Below are 22,361 nucleotides of genomic sequence, written 5' to 3'. Positions count from 1 at the left end.
ACCCGACCTGCGGGGAATGGAGGAGACGGGGGCGTAAGACCAGCAAACCCCGCGAGGACGAGGGGGCGTGTCGTGAACTCGTCAGGGACACGCCCTCCCGGTCGTACCGGCTTGGAGACCGATAGGAGAACGGACCAAGTCAAGGAGGCTACGCGTCTCCAGAGGCTGTTCCGGCAGAACCGCAGGCGTGCGGTCCAGGAGGTGCTCATGGGCGCCCCTGAGCAATGCGAAGTTGCCAGGGAGCGCGTCATGCAGCACTTCCTGGATATGTACTCACCTGCGAGTGAGCCACAAGCCTCTGGGCCCCTTGGCTTTCCCTCAGAGGCTCCGACAGCAGCAAGCGGCGAGGCTTTGGTCCGGCCTTTTGAAGTGAGTGAGGTAGACCGACGGATCCGGCGGATGTCAAACTCCGCGCCAGGACCCGACGGTCTGACTTACCGTGACCTTCGGAAGGCTGATCCTAGCTGCGTCGTCTTGACTGCCTTCTTCAACCTTTGCCGCAGGTTGGAGTCGGTCCCTTCTTCCTGGAAGGTCTCCAACACCGTGTTAATTCACAAAAAGGGCGACCGGGGGGACCTGTCGAACTGGCGACCACTTGCCATGTCCGACACTACCCCCAAACTCTTCGCGGCGGTGCTGGCTGACCGTCTAGTGTCGTGGGCCCTCCATAATGGGAGGCTCAACCCCCAGCAGAAGGGTTTCCTGCCGTGTGAGGGTTGCTACGAGCACAACTTCACGCTGCAGGAAATCCTGAACGACGCTCGCAGGGGTAGGCGTCAGGTGGTGGTGGCATGGCTGGACTTGTCGAACGCGTTCGGCTCGATCCCCCATTCCACCATCTACCGTGCCTTTGCTGAGGCCGGCGTTCCCCTCCCCTTCCGCAATATTGTGGAAGGGATGTATGACGGATGCACCACCCGGGTGCGAACCTCACAGGGCTACACTGACCCTGTCCCCATTCTCTCCGGAGTCAAGCAGGGCTGTCCGTTGAGCCCTGTGGCGTTTAACCTCGCCCTGGAACCGGTCCTGAGGGCGGTAACCGCGACCTCGGCGGGTTACACGCTACACGGCCAACGATACTCGGTTTTGGCCTACGCCGACGATCTGGCGTTGACTGCCGATTCTCCGGAGGGAATGGAAACACTGTTACGAACAGTGGAAGCTGCGGCAAATGGGGTTGGACTTCGGTTCAACCCGGCGAAGTGTGCAACACTGCATCAGGACAGCAGAGGCACTCGCCGGGTACTCCCTACTTGCTTCAGCTTGCAGGGTCAAGGGGTTAAAGCCCTGGCAGCAGGTGCGCCATACGAGCACCTTGGAGTCCCCACAGGATTTCAGGTCAGGCAGACCCCGCTCGCGACGATCGAGGAGCTTGTCCGGGATCTCCGGGCCGTGGATCGCTCTCTCCTCGCCCCGTGGCAAAAGTGTGAGACGGTGAGCTCGTTCATATTGCCCCGTCTCGACTTCATGCTGCGGGGAGCCCACGTTGAGAAGGGCCCCCTTAAGGAAGTGGACAAGCTTGTCCGCAAGCTTGCCAAGTCCTGGCTCAACCTCCCTCAGAGAGCCAGCGCGGAGGTAGTCTACCTCCCTCCCAAAAAGGGGGGGTGTGGACTGCTTCCGCTTGCGGACCTGGCCGACGCACTGGTCATCGGACATGCATTCCGTCTACTGACGGCATCGGACCCGATGATCAGTGGGCTGGCCAGAGAATCTCTGGGCGAGGCGGTAGCCAGGAAGATCGGTAGGACACCCACCGATCAGGACCTGGCGACGTACCTCTCCGGCTCGCTGGAGGGGGAATTCGCCAGGGACGGAGGGGACTTCTCGACTCTGTGGTCGAGAGCACGAAACGCGGCACGGCGATCGGGAGAAATGCTCCAATTGCGTTGGGAGTGGTGCGCTGCCCGGCGCGAACTGGGTATTAGACTCCGGGGCTCACGCGGGCGCACGGTGGTTGTAACACCGAAGGTGCGGGACCAGGTGTTGCACCGTTTGAGAGCGGCAGTGACAGAGTTCTATGCCGAACGTCTGGGCAAAAAGCCCGATCAGGGGAAGGTCTTCGGGGTGTCGTCGCGGGATAGCGCATCAAATCACTTTCTCCGCGGCGGCAGTTGCACCCGCTTCGCTGATTGGCGCTTCATCCACCGAGCTCGCCTCAACGTCTTGCCTCTTAATGGGGCAAGGCGGTGGGGCGAGGGTGATAAGCGTTGCCGGCGATGCGGGGAGGCCCTGGAGACCTTACCCCATGTAATCTGTCACTGCCGGCCTCACTCGGCCGCCTGGCAACTGCGCCACGATGCCATCGTCTCGAGAATATCTCGAGCCTGCCGACTGCCGGGGACATTAAGGGTCAATAAAAGGGTCGAGGGTCTCACCGGCGAGTTGGAGGCTCTGCGTCCTGACATTGTTGTCAGACACGAGCCTTCGAAAAGCGTCGTGATCGTCGACGTGACCGTGGCCTTCGAGAACGGCATCGAAGCCTTCGAAGCCGCTAGGGAGAGGAAGAGGGCGAAATACCTCCCTATCGGCGCCGTTCTCGAAGGACAGGGCTACCGAGTCGTGACCGACGCGATCGTTGTTGGGGCTCTCGGCTCCTGGGATCAGGCCAATGAGGCGGTGCTCAGGCTCCTGCGTGTGAGTAAGAAGTACGCGGGCCTGATGCGCCGTCTCATTGTGTCTGAGACCATTCGCTGGGGCCGGGACATCTACGTGGAGCATGTGTCGGGGGTCCGCCAGTACGCGGCTCCTCCTCCCGGTGTCCCCACCGCGGCACCGCCCCTACTCCCACCAGAGGTGACAGTGGCCCCTCCTCACGACCAGCCTCCCTCCGCCAGCAGGGAAGTCGCGCCCCGGATAGGCAGCCGTCACGAGGCTGAAGACGGGCATGAGGCCCAAACAATGACTCAGGGCCCCTCCGGCCCTCTGCATGACATATAATGAGGCGGCGGTGCCACGCGAGGCACCGCGCCCATTAGTTATTATTATAATTACATTCTTATTTCTATTGTTATTGTTATTTTTATTATATATATATTTAAATCTACGTATATTTTAGCGAGGGCAGGTGGCCGGCTGCACATCTCTATTCTATCTTCTCTTTTATCTTGCTACTTATATTATTTTCTAGTCATTCTCTTTTAAGTTATTTCATCTAGTTTATTGGTTTCTTCTCCTGTCCTTTTCTCTTTTTATACTTTTTAGTTTTGCTTATTTTCCTTTTAGTCATCTAGTCATCTACCTTAGTATATAAGTATTTTAACTTTCCTGGTGTGCAGCGGACCACTACAATGTTGACAATTTTAATTTTAATTTTAATGTTAATCTTAAGCTATCTGACCAGGCCCCCCTGCGGGGCCGGAACGATTTTTATTTATTTACTGACGTGTGTGTGTATGTGTGTGCGTGTGATGCGTTTTATTTATTATATTTATTTACTTATATATATATTAGCCGCGCAGGGGGCCCGATGCCCCCACACCGCACACCCCACCACCAAACCCTTAATTCTATTTGTAGCGGGGTGCCCAACGTGCATCCCCATATAAGCCCTCGCCAAAAGGCGAGTACATTGTACCGCCCCCGGGAGCATATGTAGCCCGGGGGACCATTGTTTGAAAATAAACGCCTTTTATCTGTTCTTATCAGCTTAATATCTGATACACTCCCCATCGGGGAGTCAGAATATTAACTCGATTTTTGGAATTTGACGGAGCGGTCGGGGCTTGCTCCCCCTCGGTCACGGGTCGGCCACGCATTGCAGTGCCGTGTGGATTGGCCCAATTAGCCTTTTAAAAAGCACAAAATTCTGCTTTATTCCACAGCCCGTCAAACTTCCAGAAATCGAGGAGATATTCTCGACTCCCCGAACCGAAACAGATATTTCTAAATTTTCAATTTTTCGGTCTTCGCGCGAAGTAGACGGGTACCGCGGCCCCAAACGCGAGTTTTGCACAACAAGTGGAGTGCTAAGTGCACCATTATATTAAAGGATTTACTCCAGAGCCGAGGAGCGATCGGGGCGCGACCAGCCGCCGACGAGGAGGACCACCGACGATCAAGCGCCTCCACCGAAGCCGGACCTCCGGGAATTACGACCACCTGTGCGGGGAACCCGAGCGGGGTAAGTGGTCGAAACCCTCTCACACTATCTCTTTAATTTCTGTCTATTCCCCCGTGTACTTGTAACGGTGTCATTTGGACTCTCTTTGTCCAAGTGCCCGTTTTCAAATACACGGTAAACCCCGTTGACCTCCCCTTTCCGTTCGTTGTTGTGTGTCTTTGTTCTGCCGACGATTGGCACCTGTGCTAACCGTCGATCAGAGCGAAACACAAACAATTAACGGCTCCTTCCCGGTCGCTCGGAACGAAATTTCTGGAAATTTCGATCCGGATTACATAAGTGACAGGTGGAAACGTTTCGACAAATTTCGCAATTAAATTAATCAATTAACTCGACGGCTGTTTAAACAATCAGCTCGCTGGTTGTTTAATACGGTTCCCGAGTTAACAGATTTTATTTAGTGCGAAATTGGGGCGCAAGCCTGTGCCGGTAGTTTATTAAAAGTAATATTCAACATCTCTTGTTAAATACCGGCACGTCGGAGCGTTTCTCGCTTCGTCGACGTTGTACTCCGTTTCGGAATAAGCCAGGAATATCGAACCTGAGCCAAGACCAGCCGAATTGTTTAATCGGACTCGTTCGATTAAATTAATTCGGCTCTGATTTCCTATCAGTCACCGATCCGTGTAGGCCTCAGATATTCCTTAGCCCCGTGCTAAGGAAATTTTCTGAGTACCGCCAAGTATCGGTGCAGCCCTCTAGCGGTGGGTCCTTGCACGAGAAGCTCGAAAGAGTTTCCCGACCGCCCGCTAGGTGTCCCCCTTGGACAGGCTCTACTCTGTCCAAGGTAGAGTCCTACTATCGCTTTATCTTCTCTCCCTTTCTAACCTCCATCTGTCATCCGCTCTCTTTCTATCTTTACCCGTTTCATACTTCTCTCGGTCTATCTCTTTAATTTTCTCTTTCCCGTTTCGGCCACTTACTTTGCCTTATTCCAATTAGTATATTTAGTTGACTGATCTTATTATATTTTGTTTATTTACCTATTTGCTCTATTTTACTGATTTTACCTACTTTTCTCCCATTTACCTACTTACTTATTTATTGATTCGTTGAGCTTTATCTATATCCTACTGTACCTATTATACTTACCTGACTTAGTCTCATTATAATTTTACACAGTGCTACATATCACTCTTTTTAGCTATTTACTCATTTTAACACTAATTGACCTACCTGATCTGTACATTATATTTTACTCTATTTTATCTCACTCCAACTTACTACACCGTACTCTAGTCACAATTCGTTCCTATATTACTATATTTTTATCCTGTGATATACAACATTTATCTTTAACCTATCTTTTATCTATTTACCTATTTATTTATTTACTTATTTACTTATTTATTTATTTAATTTTTATTTTACCTACCTTACAGTTATACCGCTGTGATTTCCTTCACTCTTTTTTATCCTTTTACTCTGCTAATTTCGACAATTACTATCATTATTACCACATTTTATTTTTTTTAAACTAATTCTACCAATCTAGTCAACTTTATATATTGATTTTAGTGATTCTATACATATTTGAGTTCTACATTTTACATTTTATTTACTCAACGCCACTCTGCTCTGATTTTACTCTATTTTACCTATCTATTTTTACATTAACCTACACTTGACAGAGCTTTTACTAACTTAACACACGTACCTGGGTTTTACTTATTTATTTATTTATTTATTTATCTACTGATTATATACTGTACCTACTGTACACACACATTCTATTCTATTATATTCTATTTGTAATTCTAATAATTTTAATAAGTTCACCTGGTACTAAAACATCTGCTCGAAATACTGCATAATATATCTTTTTTTACATACTTTCTTCTTATTTTTCCACTCTCTACTTTCCGCTTGTAGTCAACCCCTGTACAGGTCGTCCCAAAAATGGCAGGGCAAACTAGTAGCCCCGTCACAATATATATAGATTTTCCGTTCCCGGAGGAATTCCGATGCCCGGAATGCTACGGCAAGCCGGGCATGAAGCTCGGTGGGGCGTATAAGTCCCACTCCGACCTGGCAAAGCATGCCAAAAAATACCACCCCGGACACACTATTGTCCACCGGTGCGGCGAGTGTGGTGAGCCTGGCACGGGCAGATATGCCCTAAAAGCCGTGAAGACTCACCACGCCGCCGCACACGCGAGTACGGGTGGGCCAGGTCGGAGTGGGACCGGCAGAACAATTACCGGTTCTGCCAGCAACCGGACAACCGGTGCCCGGTCCTCCTCCTCTGCGACTGGCACTAATTCCTCGGGCCGAGGGAGGCCCGAGTCAATTTTAAGGTTTTCCGCTGCGGCGGGAGCTGGAGGGGTCGTCACCACGACCGCGGCCACGACGACGACGACAACCACGACTGCGACGACGACGACAGCGTGTGGCCAGCGGCAGGCGGCGACGGCTCAGGATAATAACAACACCTCCGGCGGGGCAATACCACCAACATCGGGCCCCGCGACCACGCCGACCACCAGCGTGGTCACCACCACAACGACGACGGCTTCGGCGATGACCCGCACGTCTACGCTGCAGAGCAGACTGCCTTTTGGCACGTCTGCAGCTGCGACGGGGACGACAGCGGGGAAATCTACGAGGACGACGCTGACGACGAGGGCGAAGACGTCCGTGGCGGCCCAACGATTCACCCCCAGGTCATCCACCACGCCACTACCACCATCGGCGTCCCTGGGGACCAGGCCGAAGGTTGCGGCGGCACTAGTGGCTCCCCTTCGGAAGTCACTGACGCCGCCGCCCCTTCTGGCCGCCTCCAGGGCGAAGACCACGCCCCCACCAGCAGCAGCAACAACAACAACAACAACAACAACAAGGAGCAGCCTGTCGCGGCGAAGCAACGAGGCTGCCCTGGTACCGACTCCACCAGGGACCAGGAATGCGCCCGCCAAGCGCACCGGGACCGGGACCAGAGCCGTCCAACGAGCCAGCCCGGGCTCATCGGCACGCAAGTCGACCCCTGATAAGACCACCACTAATACCAGTGGTGGCATAACAAGAAGGACGAGGGGGTCGACGGTCTCCCCTAAGACGAGGTCCCCCCCTACCAGCCCGAGGGGGCCGATTACAAGGAGCAGGAGGGGAGCCAGCGTGCCGATTGAGCTCGGAGACATCAAGAAGCGGACGATGACCCTCACCACCACCAGGAGGAAGGCGGCTCTGAAACCCGGTGCTAATACGTCACCGAGGGCGGTTGGGTTAGATGGGGGGGCACCCGCCCCCGCCCCCCCCCACAACGACATCTAACCCAAACCAACCCCAATCCACCACACGAGTGTCTACCTCGGTGATTAGGACGGCGGCCTCACCATCTTATGCCGCCGTCACGGCGGGCGCAGCGGTGGTCACGACAACACCGCCAGGAGACCGCCCAGAAAGAAGAACGCTGCGGTCGATGACTCGGGCCTCGTCACTCCCGCCCGAGTTCATGACCGTAGCGAGCAGCAGCCTATCCCTCATCGCCACAACGAGGGATTCCCCCCCTGCCCACTCACCCCCACCGATCATCTGTAGGAAGCAGGGGGGAGCGGAGGGCTGCTGTGCGGTCTCCTGCGTGGCTCCGGCCACGCTGACCACGACCACCGTCACGACCACTGCCAGCGGGGGGCCCACCATGACTTCGAGGCCCCTCGCGGGGGGAGTGGAGAGGATACAGAAGAGGACGAGGCTTACGCCGGCAGTCCTCTCCCTCCCCCCCATCGAGGAAGTGGCAGGGTCACCTGGTCCTACCAGGACAGCTCCTTCTCCCCCTCCGGCCATCCGGGGGAGCGAAGAGGAGAGGGGAGAAGAGGTGGGGAGGAAGGAGGAAGAGGATCCCTCCCCACTGCCGTGGCAGGTTGTTGCCGGCAGGCGCCGATCATCTGGGCGCCTGTCCCCGCTGCCAACATCCCCGTCGTCATCGCCGAGGTCGTCCCAGAGGAGGACGCCGTCGCCGTCGAGGACAACACCCCGCAGCTCACCAGCGGGGGACAGGAGGACGCCGGCCGCACCCCTGCGACCAACAGCGAGGGACCAGCGTTCTCCACCGGCCCCACCAGCTCCCAACGTCAGCGGAGCCTTGGAGGAGGCCACTCCCACCACCACCGTCACCACGCGAAGGGGCGGAGCCGCTCGCCGGTGGCCATTGGCAGGAGGTAGCCGCATCACCCAGCAGAGGGTAAGTACTGAGCGGGCCCCTGCCAACGCCGCGCGGATGGACCGACACCGCGAATTCCGCGATATCAATGTCCGCTTGGGAGGGTACGCGTCGCGTTTTCGTAGTGTGGGTGGGAACAATAACCCTGGGAGCTCGCTCCCGGGTGGTAGCACGAGGGGGATAACGGTCCCCACGGGGCAGACTAATGCTCCTGGGGGCGTTGCTGGAGGACCCGCGGCCCTCCGGACACCGCAGGGACGGCAGCAGCCTGTGCCTGCTGGCCAGCCCAATCCTCGCCAGCGCGCATCCCGACGGAGGGAGCAAGCCGCGCTGGAGAGAGAGAGGGAGCTACTGGTCAGTCTGGCCGGGGCTGCTGACAATCCTCAAGACCTGGAGGAAGCTGCAGCGCAAATCGCTGCCTTCTTCCAGGGATTCCGGACCCGACCTGCGGGGAACGGAGGAGACGGGGGCGTAAGACCAGCAGACCCCGCGAGGACGAGGGGGCGTGTCGCGAACTCGTCAGGGACACGCCCTCCCGGTCGTACCGGCTTGGAGACCGACAGGAGAACGGACCAAGTCAAGGAGGCTACGCGTCTCCAGAGGCTGTTCCGGCAGAACCGCAGGCGTGCGGTCCAGGAGGTGCTCATGGGTGCCCCTGAGCAATGTGAAGTTGCCAGGGACCGCGTCATGCAGCACTTCCTGGATATGTACTCACCTGCGAGTGAGCCGCAAGCCTCTGGGCCCCTTGGCTTTCCTTCAGAGGCTCCGACAGCAGCAAGCGGCGAGGCTTTGATCCGGCCTTTTGAAGTGAGTGAGGTAGACCGACGGATCCGGCGGATGTCAAACTCCGCGCCAGGACCCGACGGTCTGACTTACCGTGACCTTCGGAAGGCTGATCCGAGCTGCGTCGTCTTGACTGCCTTCTTCAACCTTTGCCGCAGGTTGGAGTCGGTCCCTTCTTCCTGGAAGGTCTCCAACACCGTGTTAATTCACAAAAAGGGCGACCGGGGGGACCTGTCGAACTGGCGACCACTTGCCATGTCCGACACTACCCCCAAACTCTTCGCGGCGGTGCTGGCTGACCGTCTAGTGTCGTGGGCCCTCCATAATGGGAGGCTCAGCCCCCAGCAGAAGGGTTTCCTGCCGTGTGAGGGTTGCTACGAGCACAACTTCACGCTGCAGGAAATCCTGAACGACGCTCGCAGGGGTAGGCGTCAGGTGGTGGTGGCATGGCTGGACTTGTCGAACGCGTTCGGCTCGATCCCCCATTCCACCATCTACCGTGCCTTTGCTGAGGCCGGCGTTCCCCTCCCCTTCCGCAATATTGTGGAAGGGATGTATGACGGATGCACCACCCGGGTGCGAACCTCACAGGGCTACACCGACCCTGTCCCCATTCTCTCCGGAGTCAAGCAGGGCTGTCCGTTGAGCCCTGTGGCGTTTAACCTCGCCCTGGAACCGGTCCTGAGGGCGGTAACCGCGACCTCGGCGGGTTACACGCTACACGGCCAACGATACTCGGTTTTGGCCTACGCCGACGATCTGGCGTTGACTGCCGATTCTCCGGAGGGAATGGAAACACTGTTACGAACAGTGGAAGCTGCGGCAAATGGGGTTGGACTTCGGTTCAACCCGGCGAAGTGTGCAACACTGCATCAGGACAGCAGAGGCACTCGCCGGGTACTCCCTACTTGCTTCAGCTTGCAGGGTCAAGGGGTTAAAGCCCTGGCAGCAGGTGCGCCATACGAGCACCTTGGAGTCCCCACAGGATTTCAGGTCAGGCAGACCCCGCTCGCGACGATCGAGGAGCTTGTCCGGGATCTCCGGGCCGTGGATCGCTCTCTCCTCGCCCCGTGGCAAAAGTGTGAGGCGGTGAGTTCATTTATATTGCCCCGCCTCGACTTTATGCTACGGGGAGCCCATGTAGAGAAGGGTCCCCTTAAAGAAGTGGACAAGCTTGTTCGCAAGCTTGCCAAGTCCTGGCTCAACCTCCCTCAGAGAGCCAGCGCGGAGGTAGTCTACCTCCCTCCTAAAAAGGGGGGGTGTGGACTGCTTCCGCTTGCGGACCTGGCCGACGCTCTGGTCATTGGACACGCGTTCCGTCTACTGACGGCGCCTGACCCGATGATCAGTGGGCTGGCCAGAGAATCTCTGGGTGAGGCGGTAGCCAGGAAGATCGGTAGGTCACCCACCGATCAGGACCTGGCGACGTACCTCTCTGGCTCGCTGGAGGGGGAATTCGCCAGGGACGGAGGGGACTTCTCGACTCTGTGGTCGAGAGCACGAAACGCGGCACGGCGATCGGGAGAAATGCTCCAATTGCGTTGGGAGTGGTGCGCTGCCCGGCGCGAATTGGGTCTTAGACTCCGGGGCTCACGCGGGCGCACGGTGGTTGTAACACCGAAGGTACGGGACCAGGTGTTGCATCGTTTGAGAGCGGCAGTGACAGAGTTTTATGCCGATCGCCTGGGCAAAAAGCCCGATCAGGGGAAGGTCTTCGGGGTGTCGTCGCGGGATAGTGTATCAAATCACTTTCTCCGCGGCGGCAGTTTCACCCGCTTCGCTGATTGGCGCTTTATCCACCGAGCTCGCCTCAACGTCTTGCCTCTTAATGGGGCAAGGCGGTGGGGCGAGGGTGATAAGCGTTGCCGGCGATGCGGGGAGGCCCTGGAGACCCTACCCCATGTGATCTGTCACTGCCGGCCTCACTCGGCCGCCTGGCAACTGCGCCACGACGCCATCGTCTCGAGAATATCTCGAGCCTGCCGACTGCCGGGGACATTAAGGGTGAATAAAAGGGTCGAGGGTCTCACCGGCGAGTTGGAGGCTCTGCGCCCTGACATCGTTGTCAGGCACGAGCCTTCGAAAAGCGTCGTGATCGTCGACGTGACCGTGGCCTTCGAGAACGGCATCGAAGCTTTCGAAGCCGCTAGGGAGAGGAAGAGGGCGAAATACCTCCCTATCGGCGCCGTTCTCGAAGGACAGGGCTACCGAGTCGTGACCGACGCGATCGTTGTTGGGGCTCTCGGCTCCTGGGATCAGGCCAATGAGGCGGTGCTCAGGCTCCTGCGTGTGAGTAAGAAGTACGCGAGTCTGATGCGCCGTCTCATTGTGTCTGAGACCATTCGCTGGGGCCGGGACATCTACGTGGAGCATGTGTCGGGGGTCCGCCAGTACGCGGCTCCTCCTCCCGGTGTCCCCACCGCGGCACCGCTCCGACCCCCACCAGAGGTGACGGTGGCCCCTCCTCACGACCAGCCTCCCTCCGCCAGCAGGGAAGTCGCGCCCCGGAGAAGCAGCCGCGATGAGGCTCAGGATGGGCATGAGGCCCAAATAATGACTCAGGGCCACCCCGGCCCTGTGCATGACACATAATGGGACTGCGGTGCCACGCGAGGCACCGTGCCCATTAGTTTTTGTTTTTGTTTTAATATAGCGACATTTCTACTTCTATTTGTTTTTTTTACATCTTTATATTTATTTATATTTATACGTACATTTAGCGAGGGCAGATGGCCCGCTGCTCGCCTCTATTCTATCTTCTATTTTATTTTTTTATGTACATTACTTTCTAGTCATTCTCTTTTAAGTTATTCCATCTAGTATATTGTTTCTTCTCCTGTTCTGTCTTCTTTTTTATACATCTTAGTTCTGTTTATTTTTCCTTTTAAACCATCTAGTCACCTTCCCTAATCTATAAGTATTTTAATTTTCCTGGCATGCAGCGGGCCACTATAATGCTGACAATTTTAATTTTAATTTTAATTTTAAGTTATCCGACCAGGTCCCTTTATGGGACCGGAACGATTTTATTATATTTTATTACGACGTGTGTGTGTATGTGTGTGCGTGTGATGTGCTTATTTATTGTATTTATTCATATATTAGCCGCGCAGGGGGCCCGACGCCCCCACACCGCACACCCCACCACCAAACCCTCAATTTTATTTGCAACGCGGTGCCCAATGATCACCCGCGATCTAGCCCTCGCCAAAAGGCGAGTACATTGTACCTGCCCCCGGGTGCCTATGTAACCCAGGGGACAATTGCTTGGAGAATAAACGCCTTTATCTGTTCTTATCAGCTTAATATCTGATACACTCCCCATCGGGGAGTCAGAATATTAACTCGATTTTTGGAAGTTGACGGAGCGGTCGGGGCTTGCTCCCCCTCGGTCACGGGTCGGCCACGCATTGCAGTGCCGTGTGGATTGGCCCAATTAGCTTATTAAAAGCATAATATCCGCTTATTCCACAGCCCGTCAGACTTCCAGAAATCGAGGAAATATTCTCGACTCCCCGAATCGAACAAAAATTTAAAAAATTCTCGATTCGCCAAGTTTTTCGGGTTGTGCCGCGACTCCCCTAAATCGCGCGCGTGTGCAACAAGTGCCAAGTGCACCACTCCTTTAAAAGGGTTATTCAGCAAGAGCCGAGGAGCGATCGGGGCGCGACCAGCCGCCGACGAGGAGGACCACCGACGATCAAGCGCCTCCACCGAAGCCGGACCTCCGGGAATTACGACACCTGTGCGGGGAACCCGAGCGGGGTAAGTGGTCGAAACCCTCTCTCACTATCTCTTTAATTTCTGTCTATTCCCCCGTGTACTTGTAACGGTGTCATTTGGACTCTCTTTGTCCAAGTGCCCGTTTTCAAATACACGGTAAACCCCGTTGACCTCCCCTTTCCGTTCGTTGTTGCGTGTCTTTGTTCTGCCGACGATTGGCACCTGTGCTAACCGTCGATCAGAGCGAAACACAAACAATTAACGGCTCCTTCCCGGTCGCTCGGAACGAAATTTCTGGAAATTTCGATCCGGATCACATAAGTGACAGGTGGAAACGTTTCGACAAATTTCGCAATTAAATTAATCAATTAACTCGACGGCTGTTTAAACAATCAGCTCGCTGGTTGTTTAATACGGTTCCCGAGTTTCTAGATTTTATTTATTGCGAAATTGGGGCGCAAGCCTGTGCCGGTAGTTTATTAAAAGTAATATTCAACATCTCTTGTTAAATACCGGCACGTCGGAGCGTTTCTCGCTTCGTCGACGTTGTACTCCGTTTCGGAATAAGCCAGGAATATCGAACCTGAGCCAAGACCAGCCGAATTGTTTAATCGGACTCGTTCGATTAAATTAATTCGGCTCCGATTTCCTATCAGTCACCGATCCGTGTAGGCCTCAGATATTCCTTAGCCCCGTGCTAAGGAAATTTTCTGAGTACCGCCAAGTATCGGTGCAGCCCTCTAGCGGTGGGTCCTTGCACGAGAAACTCGAAAGAGTTTCTCGACCGCCCGCTAGGTGTCCCCCTTGGACAGGCTCTACTCTGTCCAAGGTAGAGTCCTACTATCGCTGTTATCTTCTCTCCCTTTCTAACCTCCATCTGTCATCCGCTCTCTTTCTATCTTTACCCGTTTCATACTTCTCTCGGTCTATCTCTTTAATTTTTCTCTTTCCCGTTTCGGCCACTTGCTTTACTATATCTTAATTGGTATATTTAGTTGACTAATTTTAATTATTAATTATTTATTTATTTATTTAGACATCTATTTACACACTTTACCCTATTCACTCGTTTTAACTACATTTTAATCACCGTACTGTATATCACAGTGCCTGCTTTTACATACCTAATTTAATTTTAAAACCGACACATTCAACTTTTACACGTATTTTATCCCATTTTACACTAACTTATTTTACTCTATTTTATTCTCATTCTTATTTTATTTTACTGTATTCTATTTTACTTTATCTTAATTCTAGTCATAGTTTATCTTTTATCTTGTTACTTTTACTCTTTCTACTCTGTGATATACTATACCATTTTAAACCTATTACTGTGATATTTATACATACGCTTATTGTTACATTTTACTCTTTATTTTATGTCTAGTCTTATTCCTATTTTTCTATTTTTATTCTAGTCTCTCTCAGCTCTATTCTTCTCTGATTAAATTCTGATCACCTAGTCAACTGTCTATGCCAATTTCGACACCGTTAAATACTGCGTCTCATCTGCTCTGTCTGTTTTATTCTATTTTATTACATTTTACTCTGCTTTATATTACCTCACACTATTTTACGTTACTAACATCACTACTTAATCACATTTTATCTATTTACATACACACCTACTGTGATACATCGACGACGACTGATTCTGTTTATTTATTTATTTATTTAGACAGATCTAGTCACTTCGTTGATTTTATTTACTATATTTTGACACTCGTGATTAAGACTAAGTGATTCTAACCTGGTTTTATTTATTTATTTATTTATTCATACACGCATTTACCCAGTGACTGACAGATATACCTATCTATTTATTTACTTATTTATTTATTTATTTATTTATTTATTTATTTACTTACACCAATTGTTTTATTTTACTGTAATCTGCGCCTCATCAACTTAATAATTTATCTATTTATCTTCTACCGCTCGTAGTGAACCCCGTACAGGTCGATCCAAAAATGGCAGGGCAAGCAAGCAGCCCCATTACAATATATATTGACTTCCCCTTCCCGGAGGAATTCCGATGCCCGGAATGCTACGGCAAGCCGGGCATGAAGCTCGGTGGGGCGTATAAGTCCCATTCCGACCTGGCCAAGCACGCCAAGAAATACCACCCGGGACACATCATCGTTCACCGGTGCGGCGAGTGTGGTGAGCCTGGCACGGGCAGATATGCCCTAAAGGCAGTAAAGACTCACCACGCCGCCGCACACGTGAGTACGGGTGGGCCAGGTCGGGATGGGACCAGCAGAACAATTACCGGTTCTGCCAGCAACCGGACAACCGGTGCCCGGTCCTCCTCCCCTGCGACTGGCACTAATTCCTCGGGCCGAGGGAGGCCCGAGTCAATTTTAAGGTTTTCCGCTGCGGCGGGAGCTGGAGGGGTCGCTACAACGACGACGGCCACGACAACGACGACGACGACGACAACAACGACGACGACAGCAACGACGACGACGACAGCAACGACGACGACTGCGAGTGGCCAGCGGCAGGCGGCGACGGCCCAGGAGATCAACACCTCCGGCGGGGCCGTACCACCAACATCGGGCCCCGCGACCACACCGACCACCAGTGTGGTCATCACTACGACGACGACGGCTTCGGCGACGACCCGCACGCTGACGTTGCAGCGCAAACTGCCCTTCGGCACGTCTGCAGCTGCGACGGGGACGACAGCGGGGACATCAACAAGGACAACGCTGGCAGCGAGGACGAGGACGATCGTGGCGGTCCCACGACCTACCCCCAGGCCATCCATCACGCCACCACCACCATCGGCGTCCCTGGGGGCCAGGCCGAAGGTTGCGGCGGCACTAGTGGCTCCCCTTCGGAAGTCACAGACGCCGCCGCCCCTTCTGGCCGCCTCCAGGGCGAAGACCACCCCTGCAGCAGCAGCAGCAACGTCCGGGAGGAAATCCCAGACGCCACCACCACCTGGAGCGTCGAGGAGGACCCAGGCAGGGGTAGCAGCAGCCGGGACCGCCACGAAGAAGACGCCCACGCCCCCACCAGCAGCAGCAACAACAACAGCAACAAGGAGCAGCCTGTCGCGGCGAAGCAACGAGGCTGCCCTGGCACCGACACCACCAGGGACCAGGAATGCGCCCGCCAAGCGCACCACGACCGGGCCCGGAGCCGCCCAACGATCCAGCCCGGGCTCATCGGCACGCAAGTCGACCCCCGATAAGCACGCCACCAACACTACTGGTGGCGTGGCAAGGAGGACGAGGGGGTCGACTGTCTCCCCCAAGACCAGGTCCCCGCCCACCAGCCCAAGGGGACCGGTCACGAGGAGCGCGGCGAGAAACAGGAGGGGAGCCAGCGTGCCGATCGAGCTCGGAGACATCAGGATGCGGACTGCAGCCCTCAACGCCATCAAGAGGAAGGCGGCTCCAAAGCCTGGCGTGAGCAGATCACCGAGGTCGTCTGGGTTAGATGGGGGGGCACCCGCCCCCGCCCCCGCCCCCAAACAACATCTAACCCAAACCAACCCCAATCACCACCACGGGTATTTACCTCGGTGATCAGGACGGCGGCATCACCATCATACGCCGCCGTCACGGCGGGCGCAGCGGTGGTCACGACAACAACACCGCCAGGAGACCGCCCAGAGAAGAGGACGCTACGGTCGATGACTCGGGCATCGTCACTCCCGCCCGAGTTCATGACCGTAGCGATTAGCAGCCCTTCCCTCATCATTGCTACGAGGGATCCCCCCCTGCCCGCTCACCCCCACCGACCATCTGTGGGAAGCAGGGGGGAGCGGAGGGCTGCTGCGCGGTCTCCTGCGTGGCTCCGGCCACGCTGACCACGACCACCGTCACGACCACTGCCAGCGGGGGGCCCATCATGACTTCGAGGCCCCTCGCGGGGGGAGTGGAGAGGATACAGAAGAGGACGAGGCTTACGCCGGCAGTCCTCTCCCTCCCCCCCATCGAGGAAGTGGCTGGGTCACCTGGTCCCGCCAGGACAGCTCCTTCTCCCCCTCCGGCCATCCGGGGGAGCGAAGAGGAGAGGGGAGAAGAGGTGGGGAGGAAGGACGAAGAAGATCCCTCCCCACTGCCGTGGCAGGTTGTTCCCCACAGGCGTCAAACATCTGGACGCCTGTCCCCGCTGTCGCCATCCCCGTCGTCGTCGCCGGAGTCGTCCAGGAGGATGACGCCGTCGTCGCCGAGGACGACAACACCCCGCAGCTCACCAGCGGGGGACAGGAGGACGCCGGCCGCACCCCTCCGACCATCAGCGAGGGACCAGCGTTCTCCACCGGCCCCACCAGCTCCCAACGCCAGCGGAGCCTCGGAGGAGGCCACTCCCACCACCACCGTCACCACGCGAAGGGGCGGAGCCGCTCGCCGGTGGCCATTGGCAGGAGGTAGCCGCAACACCCAAGAGAGGGTAAGTGCTGAGCGGGCCCCTGCCAACGCCGCGCGGATGGACCGGCACCGCGAATTACGCGATTTGAATGTCCGCTTGGGAGGGTACGCGTCGCGTTTTCGTAGTGTGGGTGGGAATAATAACCCTGGGAGCTCGCTCCCGGGTGGTAGCGCGAGGGGGATGACGGTCCCCACGGGGCAGACAAATGCTCCTGGGGGCGTCGCTGGAGGACCCGCGGCCCTCCAGACACTGCAGGGACGGCAGCAGCCTGTGCCTGCTGGCCAGCCCAATCCTCGCCAGCGCGCATCCCGACGGAGGGAGCAAGCCGCGCTGGAGAGAGAGAGGGAGCTACTGGTCAGTTTGGCCGGGGCTGCTGACAATCCTCAAGACCTGGAGGAAGCTGCAGCGCAAATCGCTGCCTTCTTCCAGGGATTCCGGACCCGACCTGCGGGGAATGGAGGAGACGGGGGCGTAAGACCAGCAAACCCCGCGAGGACGAGGGGGCGTGTCGTGAACTCGTCAGGGACACGCCCTCCCGGTCGTACCGGCTTGGAGACCGATAGGAGAACGGACCAAGTCAAGGAGGCTACGCGTCTCCAGAGGCTGTTCCGGCAGAACCGCAGGCGTGCGGTCCAGGAGGTGCTCATGGGCGCCCCTGAGCAATGTGAAGTTGCCAGGGACCGCGTCATGCAGCACTTCCTGGATATGTACTCACCTGCGAGTGAGCCACAAGCCTCTGGGCCTCTTGGCTTTCCCTCAGAGGCTCCGACAGCAGCAAGCGGCGAGGCTTTGGTCCGGCCTTTTGAAGTGAGTGAGGTAGACCGACGGATCCGGCGGATGTCAAACTCCGCGCCAGGACCCGACGGTCTGACTTACCGTGACCTTCGGAAGGCCGACCCGAGCTGCGTCGTCTTGACTGCGTTTTTCAACCTCTGCCGTAGGTTGGAGTCGGTCCCTTCTTCCTGGAAGGTCTCCAACACTGTGTTAATTCACAAAAAGGGCGATCGGGGGGACCTGTCGAACTGGCGACCACTTGCCATGTCCGACACTACCCCTAAACTCTTCGCGGCGGTGCTGGCCGACCGTTTAGTGTCGTGGGCCCTCCACAATGGGAGGCTTAGCCCCCAGCAGAAGGGTTTCCTGCCGTGTGAGGGTTGCTATGAGCATAACTTCACGCTGCAGGAAATCCTGAACGACGCTCGCAGGGGCAGGCGTCAGGTGGTGGTGGCGTGGCTGGACTTGTCGAACGCGTTCGGCTCGATTCCCCACTCCACCATCTACCGCGCTTTCGCTGAGGCCGGCGTTCCCCTCCCCTTCCGCAACATTGTGGAAGGGATGTACGATGGATGCACCACCCGGGTGCGAACCTCACAGGGCTTCACCGACCCTGTCCCCATTCTTTCCGGTGTTAAGCAGGGCTGCCCGTTGAGCCCTGTAGCGTTCAACCTAGCCTTGGAACCGGTCCTGAGGGCGGTAACCGCGACCTCGGCGGGCTACACGCTGCACGGCCAACGTTATTCAGTGCTGGCCTACGCAGATGACCTGGCGTTAACTGCTGATTCACCGGAAGGAATGGAAACACTGTTACGAACAGTGGAAGCTGCGGCAAATGGGGTTGGACTTCGGTTCAACCCGGCGAAGTGTGCAACACTGCACCAGGACAGCAGAGGCACTCGCCGGGTACTCCCTACTTGCTTCAGCTTGCAGGGTCAAGGGGTTAAAGCCCTGGCAGCAGGTGCGCCATACGAGCACCTTGGAGTCCCCACAGGATTTCAGGTTAGGCAGACCCCGCTCGCGACGATCGAGGAGCTTGTCCGGGATCTCCGGGCCGTGGATCGCTCTCTCCTCGCCCCGTGGCAAAAATGTGAGGCGGTGAGCTCGTTTATATTGCCCCGCCTCGACTTCATGCTGCGGGGAGCCCATGTTGAGAAGGGCCCCCTCAAGGAAGTCGACAAGCTTGTACGCAAGCTTGCCAAATCCTGGCTCAACCTCCCTCAGAGAGCCAGCGCGGAGATAGTCTACCTCCCTCCCAAAAGGGGGGGGTGTGGACTGCTTCCGCTTGCGGACCTGGCCGACGCACTGGTCATCGGACACGCATTCCGTCTACTGACGGCATCGGACCCGATGATCAGTGGGCTGGCCAGAGAATCTCTGAGCGAGGCGGTAGCCAGGAAGATCGGTAGGTCACCCACCGATCAGGACCTGGCAACGTACCTCTCCGGCTCGCTGGAGGGGGAATTTGCCAGGGACGGGGGGGACTTCTCGACTCTGTGGTCGAGAGCACGAAACGCGGCACGGCGATCGGGAGAAATGCTCCAATTGCGTTGGGAGTGGTGCGCTGCCCGGCGCGAATTGGGTCTTAGACTCCGGGGCTCACGCGGGCGCACGGTGGTTGTAACACCGAAGGTGCGGGACCAGGTGTTGCATCGTTTGAGAGCGGCAGTGACAGAGTTCTATGCCGATCGCCTGGGCAAAAAGCCCGATCAGGGGAAGGTCTTCGGGGTGTCGTCGCGGGATAGTGTATCAAATCACTTTCTCCGCGGCGGCAGTTTCACCCGCTTCGCTGATTGGCGCTTCATCCACCGAGCTCGCCTCAACGTCTTGCCTCTTAATGGGGCAAGGCGGTGGGGCGAGGGTGATAAGCGTTGCCGGCGATGCGGGGAGGCCCTGGAGACCCTACCCCATGTAATCTGTCACTGCCGGCCTCACTCGGCCGCCTGGCAACTGCGCCACGATGCCATCGTCTCGAGAATATCTCGAGCCTGCCGACTGCCGGGGACATTAAGGGTTAATAAAAGGGTCGAGGGTCTCACCGGCGAGTTGGAGGCTCTGCGCCCTGACATTGTTGTCAGGCACGAGCCTTCAAAAAGCGTCGTGATCGTCGACGTAACCGTGGCCTTCGAGAACGGCATCGAAGCCTTCGAAGCCGCTAGGGAGAGGAAGAGGGCGAAATACCTCCCTATCGGCGCCGTTCTCGAAGGACAGGGCTACCGAGTCGTGACCGACGCGATCGTTGTTGGGGCTCTCGGCTCTTGGGATCAGGCCAATGAGGCGGTGCTCAGGCTCCTGCGTGTGAGCAAGAAGTACGCGAGTCTGATGCGCCGTCTCATTGTGTCTGAGACCATTCGCTGGGGTCGGGACATCTACGTAGAGCACGTGTCGGGGGTCCGCCAGTACGCGGCTCCTCCCTCCGGTGTCCCCACCGCAGCACGGCCCCTACCCCCACCAGAGGTGACAGTGGCCCCTCCTCTCCCTGATGTATCCCCCTCGGCCAGCGAGGAAGTCGCGCCCCGAACAAACAGCCACGATGAGGCTCACGACGGGCACGAGGCCCAAACATTGACTCAGGGCCCCTCTGGCCCTGTATATGACGTGTAGTGCGGCAGCGGCGCCATGCGAGGTGCCGCGCCCACTAGTTTTTATTATTTTATTTTATTATATTTTATATGATATGTATTATATTTCTATTTTTACACCTAGACACTTATATCTTTATATATCTATATACATTTTAGCGAGGGCAAATGGCTCGCCGCACGTCACTATTCTATCTTCTCTTTATTTTCTTATTTATATTACTTTCTAGTCATTCTCTTTTAAGTTATTTTATCTATTTTATTGTTTTTTCTCCTGTTCTTTCCTCTTTTTATATTTTTAGTTTCGTTTATTTTGTGTTTAATCATCTAGTCATCTCCCTTAGTACATAAATATCTTAATCTTCCTAGCGTGCAGCGGGCCATTACAATGTTGATAATTTTAATAATTTTAAATTTTAACTTTATTCTTTTTTAAGCTATCCGACCAGGTCCCACTATGGGACCGGAATGATTTTATTTATTTATTGACGTGTGTGTGTCTGTGTGTGTGTGCGTCTGCGACTTATTCATTTTATTTATTATAAAAAATAAAAACATTAGCCACGCAGGGGACCCGATGCCCCCGCGCCGCACACCCCACCACCAAATAATTAATTGTATTTTGTAGCGGGGCGCCTAAAAGGGCACCCCCATATAAGCCCTCGCCAAAAGGCGAGTATGTTATACTGCCCCCGGGTACCTATGTAACCCGGGGAACAATTGCTTGAATAAAGTGCCTTTTATCTGTTCTTATCAGCTTAATATCTGATACACTCCCCATCGGGGAGTCAGAATATTAACTCGATTTTTGGAATTTGACGGAGCGGTCGGGGCTTGCTCCCCCTCGGTCACGGGTCGGCCACGCATTGCAGTGCCGTGTGGATTGGCCCAATTAGCTTATTAAAAGCATAATATCTTGCTTTTTCCACAGCCCGTCAACTTCCAGGAATCGAGGAGATATTCTCGACTCCCCGAAACTTATAAAAATTTTGAAATTTTTTCGTTTCGCGCGAAGTTCGGCGGGTACCGCGACCCCAAAACGCCGAGTTTAACAAGTGGAGTGCTAAGTGCACTAAGTGAAAAGGATTACTCCAGAGCCGAGGAGCGATCGGGGCGCGACCAGCCGCCGACGAGGAGGACCACCGACGATCAAGCGCCTCCACCGAAGCCGGACCTCCGGGAATTACGACACCTGTGCGGGGAACCCGAGCGGGGTAAGTGGTCGAAACCCTCTCTCTCTATCTCTGTAATTTCTGTCTATTCCCCCGTGTACTTGTAACGGTGTCATTTGGACTCTCTTGTCCAAGCGCCCGTTTTCAAATACACGGTAAACCCCGTTGACCTCCCCTTTCCGTTCGTTGTTGTGTGTCTTTGTTCTGCCGACGATTGGCACCTGTGCTAACCGTCGATCAGAGCGAAGCGCAAACAATTAACGGTTCCTTCCCGGTCGCTCGGAACGAAATTTCTGGAAATTTCGATCCGGATTGCATAAGTGACAGGTGGAAACGATTCGACAAATTTCGCAATTAAATTAATCAATTAACTCGACGGCTGTTTAAACAATCAGCTCGCTGGTTGTTTAATACGGTTCCCGAGTTAACAGATTTTATTTATTGCGAAATTGGGGCGCAAGCCTGTGCCGACAGTTTAATAAACTAATATTTAACATCTCGTTGAATACCGGCACGTCGGAGCGTTTCTTACTTCGTCGAAATTTGTACTCCGTTTCGGAATAAGCCAGGAATATTGTTCCTGAGCCTAGACCAGCCGAATTGTTTAATCGGACTCGTTCGATTAAATTAATTCGGCTCTGATTTCCTATCAGTCA

General features: G+C 55.1%; 3 pseudogenes; all 3 read left to right on the top strand.

The window, feature by feature from the left end:
• The first annotated feature begins 3,603 nt into the window (after positions 1–3,603).
• On the top strand, positions 3,604–3,785 carry LOC143361149 (U2 spliceosomal RNA; annotated as a pseudogene).
• Positions 3,786–12,324: 8,539 nt separating this feature from the next.
• LOC143361161 (U2 spliceosomal RNA) lies at positions 12,325–12,503 on the top strand (annotated as a pseudogene).
• An 8,749-nt stretch (positions 12,504–21,252) lies between these two features.
• On the top strand, positions 21,253–21,430 carry LOC143361158 (U2 spliceosomal RNA; annotated as a pseudogene).
• The last annotated feature ends 931 nt before the right edge of the window (positions 21,431–22,361 follow it).

Source organism: Halictus rubicundus, chromosome 14, assembly GCF_050948215.1.
Source record: "Halictus rubicundus isolate RS-2024b chromosome 14, iyHalRubi1_principal, whole genome shotgun sequence".
Taxonomy (NCBI): domain Eukaryota; kingdom Metazoa; phylum Arthropoda; class Insecta; order Hymenoptera; family Halictidae; genus Halictus; species Halictus rubicundus.
The sequence above is the reverse complement of the archived record's forward strand: the minus strand, read 5'-3'. Positions and strand labels throughout refer to the sequence as shown.